Here is a 22,047-nt window from a genome sequence, read left to right as displayed (position 1 = left end):
AGTGGTAGCAGAATATCGGAGGTTCTGGCCCTAAGTGCCACGAGGAAACTGAAACTCCAGAAGGACAATCTTTTGCTTTTGAATTTTCCACATAGAAACAAAGTCCCTGGGAGCGATTATAGTATTGTCGGCTCCCCTATGGGTTCTCCCACTCAAATTCTGTGAGAGGCCCTCGTCATTAATAACACTCATAGTGGGGTTGATGGGGAGCTGTTAAAAGATATGACTGACCTACCAGAAAGCCCTGTTCCCATAGGCCTTCAAGATCTTTGAGACCAGTCACCTACCCTAGGCGAGCGATTTAAAGTAGCAGCTAGCGCTGTGAGGGATTTGGTCGATCCCACTGCCCTAGCCAACTGGCTATGGTTTAAGGATCATATGATGCGGGACCTTGCAATCTGTTCTAATCTCGAGGAACTTCATTCCTGGTTAGGCTCTGTCAAATTAAAAATGCCATCATTGCTATCTTCACAGAAGTCCACACAACTTGAACCGATAAAAGAGGAGAAGGCCTCTCAAACTCCCACTTCTATTAATGGAGTTCAGGTGGGCTGCCAAACAGATCCGACTGAGCCAATTCACAGAGATAAGCCAGTCTTGCCCAATCTCCATCAAGGGATTACATCATCAAGGAAGAGTACTCTGCTTCCTATGAAGCCTGTGTCCATCTTGGCCCCCTCTCCACCTAAGGATATTCACCAGAAAAAATCTACTCTGCCTAAAATCGTGGATGCTAATGTGAGGAGCTTTGCCCTGGATCCAAGAAGCATTGTCCTAACCAATGTAGATAAGCCTAATCAAGCAGAATCTAGGGAGTCACTAAAAAACCACATTTTAGCATGGCTTAACAACAAAGTGGGCCCCAATTGTGTTAGACCTCAGGACCTGAAAGTTCTCCACAGTCTACAGATCAGCAATTGGTGTCAAGAAAATAATACTGATTGTATTATCATTGTATGTGGGTCTAGCAATCTGCCCGCATTCATTAACAGTCTTAGCAATGTGCGGGACATGTCCTCTTTCACAAAATTGAGAATTGTGTTAAATTGACCTTTCTTTTCTTTTCCTCTATGGCATGCTATTTGCTCTTGTTCCTCTATGCATTGGTTTTTGTGTTCCGTTGTTTGTCTTTGTGTTTTTTTCTTGGATTTCATGCTTGTCTGTCAATTTGTATGTATCATGTAATATTGCTTGTTTTTCGTTGGCATCTTTAAGCCCTTGGGTACCTTGTGCGTGGTATAAATAAAATAAAATAAAATCAACTCAAATACAATTCAACACCATCTCTACAATCTGCAGCAAATTATGCAGAGTCACCTGTGAAGAGCCTCCAGACATCACTGGCTACATGACATCTGCAAACTCCACCCATTTCCCCAGATTTCAGCAAAAGTGAACATGTGGGTGTGGGTTTGTGGCTTTGCATATGTTCCCTATACAATTCAACACCGTTTCTACAATCTGCACCAAATTTTGCAGAGTCGCCTGTTAGGGCCCAGCAGACATAACTGGCTACATGACATTTGGATATCCCACCCCTTTTACTGGATTTCAGCAAAAGTCTCTGGGTTTGTGGGTTTGTGGCTTTGTATATGTTCCTTATACAATACCACACCATTTTACCAATCTGCACCACATTCTGCACAGTCACCTGTTAGCACCCTCCAGACATTACTGGCTACATGACATCCGGAAACTCCACCCCTTTCCACGGATTTCAGCAAAACCGAAAATTTGGGTTTGAGTTTGTGGGTTTGTGGCTTCACGTAGGTTCCCTATACAATTCAACACCATTTCACCAATCTGCACCAAGCTGTTCTCAGTCCCCTGGTAGGACCCTCCGGTCATTACTGGCTACATGACATCTGGACACCCTACCCCTTTCCCCGGATTTCAGAAAAAGTAAAAATGTGGATGTGGGTTTGTGGCTTTGCGTACGTTCCCTATACAATTCCACACCGTTTCACCAATCTGCACCAATTGTATCACAGTCACCTGTTTGATAGAATATGGCAATCCCAAATCTTATCCAAATATCCAAATATAGAGAATCTCTATTGAATGTGTTAGCTCAAGATGAGGGGTTCCTTGGCTTGGATCAGGTAATTTAAGTCCATATTGTCGAGTTGGGAACAAACGAGTTGGTGAAAAATCCATCCTGTATCAATGGCAAATCAACATTTTTGATTAAATCATCCTGTAGAGAGTTGACTCATTATTGTCTAATCTCACAATGGCAACAGACAGTGCTCTTGTGTACATATTGGCTAATAAAAAGTTAGCTTGGTCTTGAGCCATATCTAGACTTCATAGACCTGGCAAAATGAAAGGTCTCCATATATAAGACTTAGGTTGGGTATTTTACCCCTAAGATGTGTCTTCTGAAAAGCTGGACTCCTGCACATAACGATTGCTGTTTGTACTGTGTTGTGTGTTGGAGTCACCTCACAACTTCTTATTTATTATTTGTCCATTGTATAAGGATCTTGGAGCTGCTTATCTGATACCTTTGTTGAGAAATGATGGTGTCAGACATGTTAATGATAATCTTCAGTTTTTGAGAGCATCAACTGATGTTCAGATCTTTTCCATTGTGGCACATTTCCTGAATAAAGCCTGGCTCCATATGTGTAAGCAGCTTACTTGTGTCGCAAGGGAACACTGTATCTCTCATGTTTGTCACGCTGGGGTTTGTTTTATTGACATGTGAATAGTTGTATTTGGTACTGTTACTTGTATTTATTATAGTCCTATAAGTTGTATAGGAGTCATGTACACAATGCATAAATGCAATGTTTTTAACCCTATTAATATACTGATATTGATTTTTTTTTATTTGTATTTGGTTAGTTTAAACCTTTACAAAACACATAAAATCAATAACAGAAAATGAACCACTCGATAAAAAGATAAACAAAATCAGCAACTGCTGTTTCATGGCACAGATAAAAAATCTGCAACTACTGCTTCATAGCACAGAAAAAAAGAAAAAGATTAAAAAAAGGAAATACCACCATAATAAAAAAAGAAAGAGCCAAAAAGTACACATTTCACAGATTTCACATTTTAGCAATTATTTTGATCTGGTGGTACAACCAAACAAAATATTCCCTTAAAAAAAATAAGAGCTCGGTAGTAAGGCGTTCCCAAGACAAAGTCATAGAGCAAGCTAATACTGAAGAGGCTAAGAGAAAACAAAATATGAGATGACCCAACTCTTCAGATACAGTCCTACTAACCTATAAGTGCAGAGACTTAATAAACCCAGCTAAGGCCAGCCCTGCACATATGTTGTAATTGTGATGGCAATGTTTCAATAGTAAGTCTTCGTCATAGAGATAGGGAGACATAACCAGTTGCTTTAGAAAATTACCGGATCTTAAAATCATTTTATTTTCAGTTATCGGTCCATAGATCATTTTAGGGACTATGTTTCATTCATAGAACATCCTCGAGGGTTTTAAAGAAAATCTACCAAACTTACGATCAATTCGGAAAACCTGGGACTGCAGGATTTTTGCCTTATGTAACAAGATCTAATACGCAGATTTAATGCACCTAGAGGCAAAAACCTGAAAGCCCAGGTACCGCATCGAATCCACCGGCCTCAGTGGCATATCTCCCACTGAACACAAATAACCTTTAGTTTGGCCTCAGTGGCATATCTCCCACTGAACACAAATAACCTTTAGTTTGGCCTTTCTTTTTTTTAAATGCCAGGATCTTTGTTTTCGATGGATTGATTACTAGCCCGTTTTCATTAGCAAAGGTTTCAAATTTCTTCAGTGATATTTGTAGCCCTACCTTAGTGCAGTCAAAGATCAAAATATCGTCTGCATATATTAAGCAAATGATTTTCTCCTTGCCAGTTTTTGGTGCAACTAGGCTCTCCTTAGCCAGGGATATATTTACTTCCGAGAAATACTGATTAAAGAGCCAAGGCGCTAACACACAGCCTTGTCTTCCCCCTTGGAAAGAACTGATTCTTCTCGACAAGTCCCCTTTCTGATTCAATCGGACCTGGATACCACAGTTTTCATAGACCCCTGCAATAAGCCTTAACAGACCCTCTGGCAAACCCCAGTTGGACAATTTGGCCCAGAGCCTTCCTCGATCAATGGAGTCAAAAGCAGCAGTTAAATCGATTGATGCCATGAAAGTGCAGCCCCTTGATGAATTCCAGGCATCCTCTTGAATGCATTTCAGGGCCAATCCATTGATATTAGTTGAATGGGACTTTCTGAAACCAGTCATGAATAGGTTTAGCGGATGATGGGTAGCTGACCATTTTTCCAAGTGAGACAGCAGGAATGCCGAGAAGAACTTACAGTCGGCATCAATCAATGATATTGGATGATAGTTGCTAGGATCTGTCCTGCCCCCACACTTGAAAATCAGATCACGTCTGCCATGTTCCATGAGATTGGGGTAGTTCCTGTGCTGATGATATCCTTAAATTCCTGGAGGCGACTTTCCACACTAAAGTCTGTTTGGTTCATAGAGTCAGCGTTCTTTACTACTGAGGGAGAGGCCGGGATTGGACAATCTTGTTCCACCATGGGAGACAGCCCAGGTTGAAATAAGGAATTATGAGCATATAGGAGCCGATTTCTGCAGAGGCTCTGCTTGCCTCTTACCTGTCTCCCCTTTGGTCCATTCATTTTGTTATTGTATTGGCATTTTGCCTTAGATATTTCAATAGATGTAGCATTAATTTCACAGATTTACTCATGGGGGGTATAGCATTAGAGTGGCCCACCCCCACAGGAGGAGCTGAAGCACTGTGTGACTGGTTCTGGGCCAGATGCACATCTGAAGATGGATCAGTGGGGGATTCAATTATGAAAGCGTTATCTGAGATTTCGACAATAGTCAAGTCCAGGGGGCCAAGTTGGGTCGTGTGTGCGAGGGTTTCTGATTTCCATGTCCCCTTTACTCACAGGCCCCACTGCATCCTTACCCAGAGAGACCTCTGCTCTGAGTTCTTCTAATTTAAACATAACCTCAGAGAGAATCACATTAGTAGACTTCAGTTCGGCCTACACATTATCATACAAACAAACAAACGAGCTCAGAACCACATTTAAGGGCGATACTGTTGGATGAGTCAAACAAATCCGTTAATCAACTTCCCTAAGGGTATGATGGAGCACTGATGAATCAAGTGACCCCTCCTGCCCCCCCACTGATGGTAATTGTGGATGATTAAGTTGCTCAGGCTCGGGAGAAATTCCAGAGAGAATCTCAGCCAGGAGGGTAGGGGAGTCCAAAGTCATGGCCACCTCATCGTACCCAGTTCCGGGCCGACGTAAAGACGTAGAGTCAGGCTTCAAATTTGCCTTGGCTTGTTCCACCACCTCAATAATACTAATGTCTGTGCGGTCCTTCATGCCCGAGAAATTTGGCTGAGACAACATAACCTAATGATCTAGCATAGCTTTTTATTTAATTACCGGATGAGCTTTGAGTTCAGTGCTAGTAGTGATGGACTTGGGAAAATAGTTATCCATTACATGTTGGCCAGATATAGGCTTTGGTCCCGGGGTAGAGATAGGTGTTTGAAACCAAGGGACCCGCGCTCCACTTTCAGAGAGATGGCATTGGACTTGATGTACACCCTTTGAGAAGGCAAATGTTGAAAATAGTCATTTATCCGCAAGGAGGGTGCCAGAGGATGGAAAGTATGGCCTTAAACAGCAATTAATTTAGTTCCCAGATCATGGTTGTTCAAGCTAGGTGGTGTCACATGAATGCTGACATGGTTGGAGATCAACTCAGTTATAGATGATTGGAGGCATTGTTTGGTTGAGACATTTGAGAGTGAATGCCCCAACCTTGGTACCAACTCGCCCCTTTCAGTTAACTCTGTCGAATTGGCCATTGTAGGTGCCATTAGAAGACTTTGAGTGGCTATGAAGTCCGGGTCACCCCCGCTGCGTAAGCCATAACGCATGATATATACAGATGGCTGTTAGTGTAAGCAACTAGGTAATCCCTTGTTCAAAGGGGAAAGCCAATAAAAATGGCACAACCCCACAGTACCCAGGAACACCCAGACAAGATCTGCTGAGAAGATTTAAATTTAGCACCTAGACTGATAGCAGAGTGGTAGCCCAATAGGTACTAAGTGAGTCTCATAGTAAGATCCAATAAACAGCAGTGATGGAGGAGAGCAGAGTTAATTGTAATACCAGAAGTGTGGTTCAAACAACTAAGTCCTGCAGTCACCACAGCTTCAGGGCCACCATGCAAGCAGCTACGTAGGAAAGAAAATAAACACCAGTAGACTCCATACAGTTACAGGCAAGTGCTGCAGAGAGGTGTTGTTACACCAATAGTAAATTCCAAACCAGTTCAGCTGCTTCACTGCACGCACTTACTATACTCAGGCACAGCACAGAAAGATACCACTTCGGATTGTGGAATATTTTTATCCACACCAATGTGCCACATGGCACCCCTTTGTCAATGGGGAAAGAAAACTGCCAAAAATGGAGGTAATAACCCCGTGCGCACTAAATCTGAAAAATTGCGCATGGTACATAAACCACAAAAGAGCTGCACACCCTGACACACACAGGAAAAGTGGTGTAAAAACAGGAATCACTGCTGTCACCTGTCACCTGTCATCTGTCAACTGTCACATGAATCAATGCCACAGAAGTGGGCTAAAATCTGAAAATGCCCTTAAATACAGCTTCCTAATCAATGCTAACCCGTCAAAGGGCTGTTTTGGCACTAAATTCAGTAATTGTCCCCAGTGAATTATTTCAGGCAGTCAGAGGAATCCAGGCCTCCCTGCCTCACAGCTGCAGCAGAAAATTAGCTGTCAAATGTGTTTCTGTTTCCTGATTAAAATGGCAAAATTGACCTATTTAAAGCATGTTTGTGAAGGGCTAATTATTTTAAAATGTCCACATCCCTTATAAATTGTGCTTGTATTTTATGTGTGAACTGAAAAGACTTTAATGTATAGGAACCCAGTCTGGAGCGAATCAACTATTTAATTCTGATCTGACAGCCCAGCCTGGGAAGCCCAGCCCAGTCCAGCCTGGGAAGATTCACATTTCAGCTTAACACTCAGTTGCTACAGGAAGGCTTACGTGATGTTAATGGTTCCCGCATAATGAGAACAAATAAAGCCTCAGACATTTGTCTCCTGGCTGGCTCAAGGACAGAAGAAGGCTTGGACACCCAGCCTCCTAAGGGAGGGGCAGGATGTGGAGGAGATTTCTCAGTGAACTTCAAAGGACTGGCCATTTGCTCACTTGGGAAGTAAGAAACTGAACTCATGCTAGACAGCTGAAGATTTGGTAGGAGTTCTTGCTACATAGGGAACCAAAGTTATGAAAAATGTCTGATTGTGGCAAAACTATTAATGGTGCAAGCTTAAAATTGTATGTACATGATCCACCGATCCACCGATCAGCGCCCAGAGGTGTATTGAATTAGAAATGAGTAATCCAAACCGTTATGGTGAAAATTGATAAAAAAAAATATGTAGAATGAGAAATACAGCTTGCACAAGAGATGGGATTGAATGTGGATGTAGACAATCAAATATGAAATATATCTGTACAATTTCATTAGGGTACATAATGTTAAAAGTGTACATGTGTGCAAGAGTTATGTTTTGGTAAAAATCAAGGTGGGAGTTCCTAAATCCTATCATAATGATGACAGCTCTGTTCAGACTACCAACCAGGACAAAGCACATGCCTGTAGCCACTCACAGACATGGGTGTGTGTTTTGAAGGTCTGCCCATGCCATAAACTTCACTACACATAGAAACACTGATTCTAGAACACACTGCTTCCAGAACCCATCCAGATGTCCACGCAGCACCTTATTCCAGAACTCTTCCTCTTGTAGCTGACTCCAGAATTCTTTGAAGATCCAGATTTCTTTGCAGAATCCAGACTTTAACAATGCAGAACTCTTGTCAGCTTGACCCAATTGTAAACCTCCAGAACTTAAAAGAATAATTCAGCTTGGTTTGCTACCATTAAGGCTTGCCCGCTGAAACTTGCATCCTGTTATCTACCATGTCCAGTAACCAGAATGTGCCCTTCCAAATCCAGTCTTAGGTGCATTCCAAAATTGACCAGAACCACGCAGCTGATCCAAATCCCTCAATAGGTGCCCTGCTGCCGGTAGATCTGATCCATCCAATGACCCGAGCTGGCGGTCCAATTTAATTATAGAGGACTGTAAGTATAACAGGAAGAACAGTAACCCACAACATATTTGCATTGTATTATCCCTATCTCAACCGATCCCATCTTTAATTCAGAACCATAGTATGGTTAGAATCCTTCTTGCACTGATTTTCTCTTATCTGTGTTACAAACCATAACTCCCTAGTGATTTTGAATAACTAAATTAAATCTCAGAAGAAATTGAGGACCCATCACGTGAATGGTTGCGATGGCCACGTAGCCATGAAGATTCATGCATGGCCTCTTCTTTTTCATAGTCATTAATCTAGTATAAGAAATCCTATCTGTCATTTTTAAATCGAATTTCTGTTTTCATTTTCGCGCCTATTTTGCAAAAACGCCTCTCACTAAAACCTCTGAAACTTCTTCAGTTTTAAAGATAGAAATGAAATGGTAACTCTCACTGATACTTAAAACCCTTAATTACACCCACAACTAACATTGCGGAATAGTGTATTTGACCCGTTTTTCTTCAATATCGTATAGTAAAAGTTTGCCGCGAATTTGCAAAGTTCAAAGGTTTACACGTGCCATTCTCCCATTTTAAGTGCTTATTCCATCCTATCCTGATCTGAAGGCGTATTGTTGTTTATATTATAGCTCATGTGTGTTTTGACTTGTTTAGATTTGCTTTCCTTAGAATTTTTCTTCATCTAAGCATTTTTGACCATTTTGCAGTATTTCACAAAGCTATTCTTACCTGTCAGTTTAAAAGTGTCAATTGCCCAAAACGGTTCTTCTCTCTTGTTTAGGGAGGGAAGATTGCCTATAAACTCTAGAACTTGTCTTTCATTCCTGAATACCTGCTGGTTACTCAAAATTGATGTAGGATTTCTCATTTGTATTTGAACAAAACTTTGCAGGGGAAATCTTAACCTAAACGCTATCTGTGCACAAAACAAAACTGGTCTTTTTCCTGTGTTTTCCATTTTTCATCATTATACATGAATTCAATTTCTTTGCTTAGTTTCTGAATTGTATTGTCACCCTTTGGGTGATTGCTGCCCCATATATATATATATATATATATATATATATATATATATATATATATATATAAAACTTATGTGTGATTTGAATATTAAATAAGTACAATAAATATTTAACTTTACAAACAAGCCTGATTCTTGGTTCGGTGTGTCCTGGGGGGCATTATGAGACGGGTGTGATATGAGTGGTATTTCATTCAGAATATTGAACTTATAGACAAATATAAATAAGGGTTTCAGAAATAGCATCATCGCCGGAAACGGAAGCCCGGTGGCAGCTATCTTTGAAAAGATTTCCACCCAGAATCACCCATGTCAATCCGGTATCCAGTCCCCAAAGTTGTGGCAACATAATTGTACAGGAATATAAGGCCTGTTTGAAATATCTCCGGCTCCGGAAGCCAAGATTTAAAGAGGCAGAGCTAACTGGATTAGCTACCAACAACAAGCCACCTTGGCAGGCCAACAGGCAATATGCACATGTATGTAATGTGTACACCCTTAGTAGGCATTAACGCCACCTGGTAGTAGCAGTACTCATTGGAGTGATAGCACCCAAGCCACCCACAGGAAATGTGTATTTCTGGGACACACACAATGTCACATGAGGGTAATACAAGCCCTCAGACAGTGTAAAAGATGACTAACAGCAGGTAATGTTATCCCCAACAGCAACACAGTCCACAGACAATGATGAGCCTAGACACTCCACTGAAGGCACAGCATCTGCCCCCAACCCTGCATAGGCCAGACTTCTTGCCAGAAGGAGCAGACAGCAGGGCTGGGCTACCAGGCCACCACCACCACCACCTACACTTACCACTGCTGCGGATACAATGTCAAGTCCTGGGGATGACACAATCCCCAAAGCAGCACTCAGTGGCCTCCCCACTGGCCAGACAGGTGACACAGTAAAGCTGCCATCGCTATGCCACAGCCGGCCCTTGTCATAGGACACAGTGCTGCCATCCTTCCTGTTTCTGGAAGACACTGCATTTCAAGCACACTCTCCTCACCATCACAATAGGTGCAGCCACTGGACCATCTTTGCAGGGCCCATGTGTACACTACAGATGAGTATTAGGGGGGTGAGGTGGAGCATGGGATGGGAGGTGCATCGTCATGCTTCAGCCCTGGGCCTCAACACAACCCACCACCTATGCCAGTGTCCAATGTGTCAGACAAGGGTGCATGCCTGCATGCGATTGAGGAGTGGCAGGCTTACATCGAGGATCTGGTGTACTAGCAGCTGCAGGAGATGCAGGCCATGCATGAGTGCATGTCGTGTTGCAGTTGCGGGATGGACCAGTCTCTCGGCCATGTCACCGCCACTATGCCTGCAATGGGATAGGAAGTGCCCAAACACGCAGGATGCCTCCGCCTCAACCTGACCATGCACAAATGCATGAAGCTTACCCTGCAGTTCATGCAGACCCAGAAATAAGAGGCCTCCACCTCTGTGACACTGACAGAGGGCTGCCTACCTGGTACTCCAAGGCACAGGTAAAAGTGCCTCCTCACTCGCTTGGACCCAGTGAAGAGCCCCATGCCCAAGAGGAACAGAATGTGACAGTTGGAAACTGTTTGGGAGTTTTTATGGTGTGTGTTTGAGGAGGGTATTTTGAGGATGGGTTTTTGGGGAGGGTGTTTTGAGGGTTGGTATTTGGGTGGGGTGTTTTGAGGATGGGTATTTGGGAAATATGTTTTGACTGTGGGTTTTGGGGGAAGGTGTTTTGAGGGTGGGTTTTTGGGGAGGGCAGAGGTGTTGCTAGGGGGACTAAGGGAGCTATAGCCCCTGGACTTTTGGCTGTAGCCCCGGATAGAATCTCAGGAGCTACACCCAAAAGGCTAGCTAGCCCCCAGTCCCGACATTTCCGACATTAGCGTAGCCCCGGGTCTTTTCCAGACCTAGTAACACCTCTGGGGGAGGGTGATTTGTGGGTGCTTGTTTGGGGAGAGGGATGTTGTTCTGGTGAAGCTCATTACATATTACAAGTTGCTACATAAAATAATTTTCACTTCAAACAATGACAAGACATTCCCTATAGTGTACAAGTGTTTAATGAGAAAGAAAATGCAATGTGATGGGTTTGTCCAAAATAATGTTGATCAGTTCCAGTGTCTGTCCTCTACCCTCTCAGTGCATGCATGCATGGCACCTGAAGGCACTGTGTCATCCTCCTCAGAGGGTGGCATGTCCAAATCAGGGGGCGCTGATATGTTCCACCGAATGCAGATGTTGTGCAACATTGAACATGCAAGCGCAATCTGTCCCACCTTGTCAGGCCTATACAAGAGTGCACCCTGAGACTGGTGTAAACATCGGAAGCGAGCCTTCCACAGGCCAAAGGTGTGCCCAACACATACCCTAGTTCAGAAATGTGCCTGGTTGTTTTCCACCTCCTGTGGCAACTGGGATTCCTCAGAGGTGTCATTAGCCAAAGAAGCTGTGGGTATCCAGTGTCATCTGCAAGGGAATGAGACATAGGTTTAAATCATGATGATCTGTGGATTTGGTGCCTGTAACAGCAGCATCTCATTAGACAGCCTGTGACTGCATGTCCCATGTGTCATTGCACAACACTATTTCACTTTCCAGCGTTTGCATGCAGTGTCAACTTCTCAGCCGGGGGTGTTCAGTCTGTCTTGGCACATCAAGCACACTGCTCAGCATAAAAACCTGTTGCTTTAATGGTCGATGATTGACATGCAGCATGCCGTGGTGGGTGGTTTGGGCCTGTGCATTGCTCCCATGCATGGTTCCTGATGGGAGTCTGGGTTACATTTGCAGGTCGTCTGTGTGAATTCGACATTGTATTCATTCACTAGTGTATATGTTACACTTGGATTCATTTCTCCATTGACCTGCCCATACACAAGTGACTTTTTCCTTGAGGGTCATCGACACAATCCTTGAGAGTTGGATGACCTCTGCCAATCCAGTTTTGCTGACTTTTCCTTTACTTGAACAGGTATATTTTGCCTCTATATTATTTTTTGTAATGTTTGCTTTATGTATATCTATATTCTTTTTTGGGAGCCATACCTGTTTTATGCCCAATGGACACAATGTATATCTTCTCCAAATGGCTTTTTGTGCATATGTTATTAGAATCAATGTGGGTGGTTTGGTATAGCCTAGAACGTGCATTATTGTAGTTAAGAATTGTCTCTAAGTTTGTAAATGATATGGTATAATCTTGAAACTGATGATCTCCTAATGTATGTTATTACAGATAATTTTGCTCCTGAAGAAGGGGGTGTTCCCCCAAACGCGTAGAGCTTTTCAGTTCATCACAAGAATATTGTGTTTGCATACCTTTTGTTTGTTTATTATAAAAAGATTGTATCTGTTGATTTTTCTGTATCATGATGGCTTATTTGAATTTCTTTTGACTTTTTGCCATTCAAAAGTTAACCAGGAGTTTCTGGATTGAGTTAATTTTGTTAATGAGTTTGCTTTTGTATATACTCATCATTTTTGAAGTAAAAATCATAACGATTTTACTGATTGTGTATCAACTTTAATGATGTGCAGGGGACGGGAGTGTCTCTAACTTTTGACACTTTTTCCTTGCTTATATTGTACACAAGCCCTGTGTCAGGACTTGTATTCCTCCCCTACACCTGGAATATTTAAAGTTTCATTTATTAGGCAACATATGTTCTTTAACTTGGTGTGCACCTATTGAAGTCTATTTTTCATATACATGTTGACCTGACAACATGCCATGTCAAATGCCAGTGTCATGTCCCTCAGTTGCAGTTTAGCCACATGCCATTCCATGTATGGCAGTGTTCTTCAGACCTTTACATAACCAATGCCACAAGAGTTTCTGGTCCATACACCTATTCATTCCCCACCCACCTCAGCTTGCACCAAGTGTGTCTGGGGGTGGGCAGGGTGTTCAGTATATCAAAGTGTCTTTGGAGAAAGTAATTTCCTTGTGTAGTGTTGTATTGTGTGGCTTTACTTTGAATGAACGGTAACCTTGGTCTTTGGTTGTGTCCCCAACTGTGATCTTTACCCTTTTTCCCTGACTCTTTGGGTGCCCCTGGACATACTTTGGACACCCCTAGGTGGGCCAACCCCCTGTTTGCAACCCATGCATGCTGTGAGATGTTTTATGTTGTACTCTGGTACCTGTGGTCCAGCGTGTGTAGCTGGCCTGTTGGGGAAGCATGGCTTGGCCATCTACTACTGCATCGTGACGCAGGCCCTACTCCTGTGGGTTTCAGCCTGTCATGTGTGGGGTGGGTGGGTCCTGCATGTACAGGATCATGTCTGGGCTTGCAATCTCTATGTGTGAGGTCCCCCTATTGCATGTCACTCGTACAGCAAGGTTTGTGTGATGGAAGAGGTACTCACCCAATATCCAGGTCTGTTAGCTTCTGTGCCACTCCATGTATGCTGAAAGCCTACTGTTCAACAGGACCATGGCATCATGGGTTGAACCTTGGAAGCGGGCAAAGCAGTGAGTGATGGTGAGGTCTGCATCACTGGTGACCTGGACAATGAGTGAATGGAACTGCTTCTGGTTCCTGTAGACGTCATCCAATGCCTGGGGTGCCACCAAATCGGCTTGGGTACAGTCCAGGGCTGCTACCACATTGGGCAGGTGTGCCATGGCATAACATCTTACCTTTGTAGTATTCACCTGTGCCATGGTGGTGGGAAGTGAAACGTGCAAGAGTGCATCCAGCACCTAATACAGCACTTTAATGAAAGCAGTCTGTGAGATGCCATGCAGTTGGCTCACAGTGTCCTGGAACATGCCTGTGGCAAGGAAGTGCAGGATCAGCACCAGCTTTACCATTGGTGGTATGGCTGTCCTGATTGCAATTCTGCTTCCTATATGATCCTGGATCTGGTTCAGCAGATCTGCAATAGTCTCCCCATCGAGGCGGTACAGGATGAGGATCTGGCTGTCAGTGAAGGTCCGTGGTGTGGCCCTTACCCAGGGTATGAGTTCTTGCCTTACGGGGTGTCTCCTCCACATCGTCATCCTCCTCTCCTCTGCCTCAAGTTCCCTGTGGTGGTCATCCAGCCCTGTAGCTCTATGTTGGCCTGGGGCAGCTGAATGTCAATGCTGACTAAGACTAGTGATAGCACGGTGCTGTAGGGAAGTGTGTTTGGGGAAGGTGTGGCCCTTTTGTTCTCTTCCTGTCTGCATTTGGAGAACTTGGGTGCGTTGGGTGCACCTGTGGCCTCATTTCCATCACCTGTATGTATTTACTGCCTGCTTTTCAGGTGTAAGTATCTCATCCTTGCTTTTGCTGGTATTAAAAACAGAGGTGTTAGCGCCATTTTCAAACTCGTAATCGGATGGTAACACCGTTGTGCCAGTAATACCGGCGCTGGTTGTTCGGCCTTTGGATATTCTGTTGCCGGTATCAACATCACTGGTATTTCCAGACCTGGAAATATTGGCACTGGAAATACAGGCAATGGTATTGCCACCAACTCGTACTTCGCAGGAAAAGGAAAAGTGCTGGTAAACGGATTTACAGCCACTTTTATTATATACTGGCAAACTCATAAAGAGCCCCATTGTTTATAACCATGTCTGGCTTCTGCTTATAAATGGATGTGCTTCTTTTATGCCAGATTAGTACCCAGCATGGGTGTTTCCACAGGATACACGTAACGTGATTGGCTAATTTTCGAGCCATACCACGGCGTAATTCCGTGGACGCATTTACGTGCCTGCGTTTGTTCCCGGTGGGGCGCAGCCCCTTAGCCAATGAAGAGGCTCGAAACGGGGCAATATCTGCTTCGGGCCTCCCCAAGGATGGAGGCTACCTTCGTCCCCCACCAGGGACTCAGGTAATTTTGTTTTCCTCCACCCTCTTCCCCTCGAAACTATCCCCTCCCAACCCTCCCAACCCCACTTACCTTCTTTTTTCTTCTTTTCTCGGGAGCGACCGCGCTGGAAACACTTCTGTTCCCAGCACGTCCTCTCCCAATTACTGTTATGGAAAGGGAAAACGGACTATGTTTTTTTTTCTGTTCCGTAATGCAGCAGCATTTTGGAACAGAAAAAAATGCTATTAGTACCCGGTTGTAACAGGCCAGGGTACTAATGGCTATAAGCCCCTCGACGGCGGGCCAATACAGGCATTACCTGGGGTGGTACTGGCCCACCGTCTCGTGGTTTATTGACACAATATAAGATGAGTGTCAATGTGAATAAATCCAAAGTTATGGATAAAAATAAAAATTCTATTGGGCATTTGTAAGGCGACTTATACACAAGTGTTTACAGGTGCCACAAGACAGGAAAAGGCAGGGTGAGGGGAGTAGAGGAGAAATCAACAATAAATCAATAAACAGTTTTACTAGGCATCGTGACATTTCTACGGTGCAAGTAGAGTGAACAATAAAGGCAGGGGGAGAAGAAAAGGAATTGTCTTGAAAGGTTTCCAGAATTTAAGGAGGTCCAGCTCAATTCTGAGGGGGGGCAGGGAGGCCGTTCCAGAGGGAGGCTCCTGTCAAAGAAAGAGATCTACCCCTCACTCTCTGCTTGGTAAAACATCTGATATGCAGACAGTTGGAGCTAGAGGACCAAAGGACTCTAGCAGGTAGTTATTTAGGGAGAGAATGTTCTATGTAGCGGGGTTGCAGGCCCCAGAACGTGTTTTGGATGATACAGAGGGCCTTGAAATTGATGCCTGCAGCCACCAGGAGCCAGTGGACAGATTTTAGGGCTGGAGAGATGCAGTCCCTGGATCTGAGGGCACGGATAAGTCTTGCAAGCCTATTCTGGAGAAGGTGAAGAGGGTGAAGGGAGGAAAGAGGCAGATTGAGGAAGACGCTGTTGCAGTAGTCCAGCCTAGAGAGAACCAGAGCTTGGGTGACATTGTGCTTCTGGGGAAAGGTGAGGAAAGGGACAATGCCTCTGAGGAGGTGGAGCTGAAAGTTGGACTTCTTGGCAAGGTCTGTGATTTGAGGGGGAAGGAGAGAGAGGAGTCAAAGATTCCCCCAAAATGTTTGCCTCACAAGTGGGTGAGAGGAGGGGAGCCAAAGAGGGCAGCTAGAGAGTGGGGGGATGGGTAGCAGGCATCCCAATAAACAGGATCTCAGTCTTTCTGTCCCTCTCGAGCCCTTCGCTCACCTACCTCCAACCTTCTGCGAGTGAGCCGGTTCTCCAAGCAGAGATTTGGAGGGAGATCCCTTTCCTCAGCAGGTGCCTCCCTCTGAAACAGCCTCCCTGCCACCCTCCGTCTTGAGCCTGAAATTCCAAGTTCCGGAAACTCCTGAAGACCTTCCTCTTCTCTTCCTTCTCTTTCACCCTACCCTCCTTACCTAGAAGTTTGCTCTTCCTTCTCTCCTTCCTTCCACACAGCTTATTGATTGGCTGCCTGGTGTACCCCATAGTCCCACAGGTCCCAGGCACTCCTGCCAGTCCTTCTGCATTTGACGCTAGGCCCTACACCCCAATGCACTTGTAATAAAACCTTGAGAGATTTTCTCTCCGCACTTCACCAGTCTCTACTGACTGGGCACACTTGGCCCCCTTCCCCTCCCTTATCCTCTCGCACTTAGACGATATGTGTACAGCCCTGCCTGATGATCGTCCTGTCTGTTCTCCCTTGTTTTCACCCCTTAATGTGCACTTGAAAAACAACACAAAATAGCTGGCAGGCCTATTTGCTGCATCTAAACTGTTAAATGTATCATATTCACTTTATCTGCTTGTGCAGACAGTTATCGTCTCAGAAATTCAAGGTCTCTGAGCGACTGTTGGTTTTCCCCATGTTCCTTCCCTCCTTGAGCTCTTTGAAATACTTGCCTGTTTTTAGGTGCTATATAAATAAACATTACCATACCATACCATTAAGGCAGAGATCATTAGCGGAGCACCATGCCTGAAGAGCAGCCAGACAGTCAGATATAATGTCAGAAGAAGAGGAGATAGAGGAGCGAAGCTTAAAGGATAGCTGTGTCATCAGCATAACTCTGGAAGGGAGGAGAGAAGGAGGAGATCAGGGGGGCAAGAAGGGCAAGTCAGATATTGAAGAGCCAAAGCTATAGGATATAGCCCTGGGGGGTGCCACAGGTAGTGAAGGGAAGAGAGGAAAGGGCCAAGTTGCACTTGGGAAGGTTGGTTAAAGAGAAAGGAGGTCAGCCAGTCCAGTGCCCAGTCAGTGATGCCTACAGTGTCACTGAGATGACGTATTAGGATGGAATGGTTGAGCATGTCAAAGGCAGAGGAAAGATAAAGAAGGATAAGAACAGAGGGAGAGTTGGAATCCAGATCAGAGAACAGGTCTTCTCAGGTGTTCAGGAGAGCAGTTTCTGTGCCTCTGGATTGTCTGTAGCCAGATTGGTTATCATGGATACAGCCAGTGGATTCTGTGTGGCGTGTCAGTTGGGGGATGACCAGAGTCTCCTTGAGTTAGCCCAAGGAAGGGGATGGAAATAGGGCGATAGTTACCTGGGCAGGAAGGGTCTGAAGATGATCTTCTGTTGGAGAGAGTGCACAAGGGAGAGCTTAAGGGATTGTGTAAAAGTGCTAGTGGCAACTTAATGGTTACAGAAGTCAGCCAAGGCAGGGGCGAGAGAGGAGATGTTGTCCTTGATAGTTCTGGAAGAGCAGGGCAGCACTTGTTTGGAAGAGACTTTCATAGAGCAGACTACTTTAGAGACCTCATCGGGTGTAATGGTAGAGAAGGATGAGAGTATAGGGGAGAGCGAGAGGGGGCAAGGAAGGCAAGAGAGGGGGATATGGAGAGGAATAGAAGAGAGTGATTACAGAATGTCGTGAGTTTTGGTGGAGAAGTGGATTCCAGACGGCCTGGGAGGTAACCGGAAAGGTGGAGACTGCAGTAGGATTGGCTAGTTCCTTGCAGATTTTGAAAAGTTCAGCTGTGTTATTGGTGGCCCCAGAGATTATTAGTTTGCCTACTTGCATTACTGCATCTGTACAATTATAAAATGGTTTCCACTTTCTTCTGTGCTTCTTCACACCTGCGACCTTCATTCTGCATATGAAAGTTTATTTGATTCTCACTTTGTGATAAGATTCTATGTGGTCTATTCACCTTCTCTCTTGGCATCTCTTCTGAGGTGTGATATGAGGCCTCTTCTTAGAGTGGAAGTTTATACAAGGAAGAAATAAATGATATAGATTCAAAAAAGATTCAGGAAGTAGAACGTTTTCATTATCTATTTGATTTCATAATGATAGACTGCGGCAGAAGCAAGTGGAAAGCTTGTCAATTCGTCTGACTAAGGCTAAGAATAACTCAGGGATAAGGCGTTTTTGGGTAACTGATAGCAGTAATCTATTTGTTTCAGCACTAAAATTGTATAAAGCTAAGTCATGTGGGCAAGCCTGATATGGTGCTATCGCCTCATTTGATTATATACCGAAAACAGAAAGATATTTTTGGTAAATCCTTCTTGAAGTTTGAAAATCTACTGCCACAGAATTGTTATATTTAGAGACAATGCTTATTCCGATAGAGGTATTTCTAGCAGCCAGCCTAATTATGGATAGACGTTTGGTCAAAAGAAAAAGCTAAATTGACTTGGGCAGTAGTTGATGCTAGATGCCAAAGTTATGAAATGGTTAACTTCTCTTAGTATCTTCTGTCGTTGGATTCATCGAACTTGTTTAATAATAGCTACAGAATTGCAATGTGGATAGCACATTATTGAAACAAGAAATGACAAAGAAATATTACCAACAGTTAAGAAGTAAAATTCAGTAAAAAAAAAAAAAAAACTACTATATATATGAGCCATACATGACTTTGAAAGACTCTCATTTTCATAATAAAGCAAATGTAAAGGTGTTATAGTGTGTTTGCACTGGACTGCTGACCTAGTAAACTGAATAGGAAACTGATAACCCATTTTTATTTTAATTAATTGCCACCTCATTCTGCTAAGTACAATTATTCCGTTTTGAACAAGTCAGCATATATCATTTGTATTATTATTATTGTTTTTAATTTATTGAAGAGTTTGAGAATTGGAGAAGAATATTTGATGAACTATAGACTGCCATTTCATTTCTGTATGGAAACCGCTGGTATGCATATTATGCATAGTCTTCAGCGATTCTTACTTGATGTTTTCAGATTTAAATAACCTGATGTTTTAAATGACTTTGATCATTTGAATAATATAAACACACGAGGCCGTACAGTTTGATGAACTTTACTCAAATAAACTATATTCACTTCTACTAGCGGAGAGATATGTTTTCCTTTGTAATAAAGCATGTCCACTGTTGATTTCTAGTGTATCATGATTATTGAGTCGGTAATTTTTCTTCAAACTGTGGATGTTTGTATTAATTTGTTCAACGTGTTTGAGCAACGTTACGGTTTGAGGATTGATGTTGCATTATGTGGGAGCTTAAATGTAGTCCATTCCATATTCATTGACACTTTTATGTTAAATAACATTGTCGTTTTTGGACTGTGTGAGTTTGGGCCTGATTTACAAACATGTTTTATCATGGGAAAGTGCCATTGGAAACATGTTTGTAAACCAGGCGCTATATGTTTGACAAACACTACGTAATCACAGGTGGAATGTCAGGTGACCACCTCTGTTTTGGGTGCAAAGTGGGAACTCGATAAACATGGGTCACATATTGTCAAAATCTCTCTTTCCGGTTTGGGAGTGAGGCAGACATGCTGGCATGGACGGACAGAATCCGGAATAGAAGCCAAAGCTATGGCCATTATTGTGAAAGTCTTCCTCTGAGATGATTGCTTTCATTTGCATTTCCCCAGTATGTGACCGCACTGAGGGCCTGAGTCACAGAAGCATATTATAATGGTGCAATCCCATTGGAAACTGCTCTGTGAATCAGGCCCTGAGTACATTATACATGATGAAGTGTTGCATCACACATTAGGGGAGCCCTAGATGGCCACTACTGACCTCCAAATGATATATTTATAGGGACGGTACTAAATGCGCATGGAGAGGAGAATTCTGAACTCTGTTGCAGGTTTGGTGTGCAGGTCCTAGTTGTTGATTCGGGTCCAGAGGAGTGATGTATCCCTTCAAACGTGTGCCCTCTTCACTAAAACAGCTACTCCCCCACAATTGCCAATGTCATGGTGTGTTGAGCAGGGGTTGTGTGATGCTTTCTGCAGCAGGGGGAAGGTGATGCAGAGCCTTAAAGCGCCGAATACAGCTTAGAAATGAGATGCTAGACACAGCAGTCACTCCTGTTTAAGACAGGAGCACAACCTCAGTGATGTCCAAGATTGCACCAGGCTTCTTTCCTTCGCACTCATTCATTGCTTCATGTAAAGAAAAGCAGGCGCTATAGAGGGAGCGTCCCCCTGGAGATACCCACTTTCCATACATTCAATATCGGAACGAAAAAGCAAATCATGCCAATGTATGTAAACTCAGGAAGCCCTCTGACCCACCGGATCATTTTATCATCTCTCAGGTATCCTTGTCTGAGATATGCATCTGCTCCAGAGCTCAGTTATCTGATCGACTCAAGCCTGGTGATCAGAAGCATAGTGGTCTGGATGCGTGTTTTCTCTATGCAGTGCTTTGCATGTATAGAATTGGGTTATAGGATTGCTCCAAACAGTTGCTGGCAGCATGCCGCTGTGGCAACATGTCTCTACACTTCGACGTGAGTAGAACATGCAGTAACTGATGTAGTCTTGTCTGGTCCTCTAGTGTTGGTTTTCTTGTGATCTCAAAAGGGTGGGCCTACCTCTCACCTGAGTGCAGGTGTTAGGAATGGGTTAGTCTAGATGTTGTGCATTTGTGGATAGTGCACGGGATAGGGATTTGTGTTGAAAGTCCCAGCTCATTACGTTGACTACCTGACATACTTATGATTTTTTTCCAAAGAAAAGTCCTTGCACAGCTCAGATATCATTCCAAAAGAGCCATGGTATGTTCATCCTACAGAGGCTGATGACGGCACATGAAAAACAGACATGAAAAGAGGCCGGAAAGTTTCTGATAACACGGATGAAATTCCATCTTCAGCATGGCAATATCAGGTAAATCTTCACTGTTTTACTTCTTTATTCAATGCCAGTTTGTAGAGAACTGACTTCTGCCCCGCAGAAGCATGAGGATGAGTAGAGACTAAAGCGCCTACTAAGCCCTCACACTTCCACAAAACAAGGGTGAGCCCAATGAGAAAGATACCACTAGCGCAGTTAGGAGAAATAACTCCTTCACCTTTTGTGTTGACTTGGGATGAGGGAAGGCAATACTCTCAGGAGGGGTGTGAATGTGAAACAGTAGCAACCTAACCAGCAAACCACAACAGTCCAAAATAAAGGAATGCCCAATCAAGACTGTATCAAATATTTATACTTCAGTAAAGCACATAATATGCAAGAATAACTAAACATAAAACACTAACAAAAGTCACCCCTGTAGAAAGAGCACCGAATATGCACAGATAGAAAGATGCAGCGCTCTGGGTATTGAGAGAACACAGTGTTCCTCAAAAAGGAAATGCCCATGAATGAAAAAGGGATTAAAGTGACCTAGCTAGTTTCTAGAGTCTAAAATTGGACCAAGGTTCAGTTACCAGTCAAAAATGCCTTTGTAGTTACTGGCGGTTCTAAAACAGCAACCAGGTTGCTTGGTGTTGTGATGACATTCGATTCCGGCTTGTATGTAGCAGTCGTTGTGGTCCAGATGACAAAGAGATGTTGAGTAGGGATCATTCTGAAAATTGCTGCTGCTCAAATTGACGCACGAGAGATGCAGAGAGTGGAGGCCATGAGGTTCGGATGTGCAAGGCAAGTCAGTTCAATGCTGTGCTCGAAGATTATGGTGGAGGAAGAACACCAGGGATGGTTCGAGCATCGACTGGATCGGCGA

Source organism: Ambystoma mexicanum, chromosome 1q, assembly GCF_040938575.1.
Source record: "Ambystoma mexicanum isolate Mex_15411 chromosome 1q, UKY_AmexF1_1, whole genome shotgun sequence".
Lineage (NCBI taxonomy): Eukaryota > Metazoa > Chordata > Amphibia > Caudata > Ambystomatidae > Ambystoma > Ambystoma mexicanum.
This window is presented reverse-complemented; position numbering follows the sequence as displayed.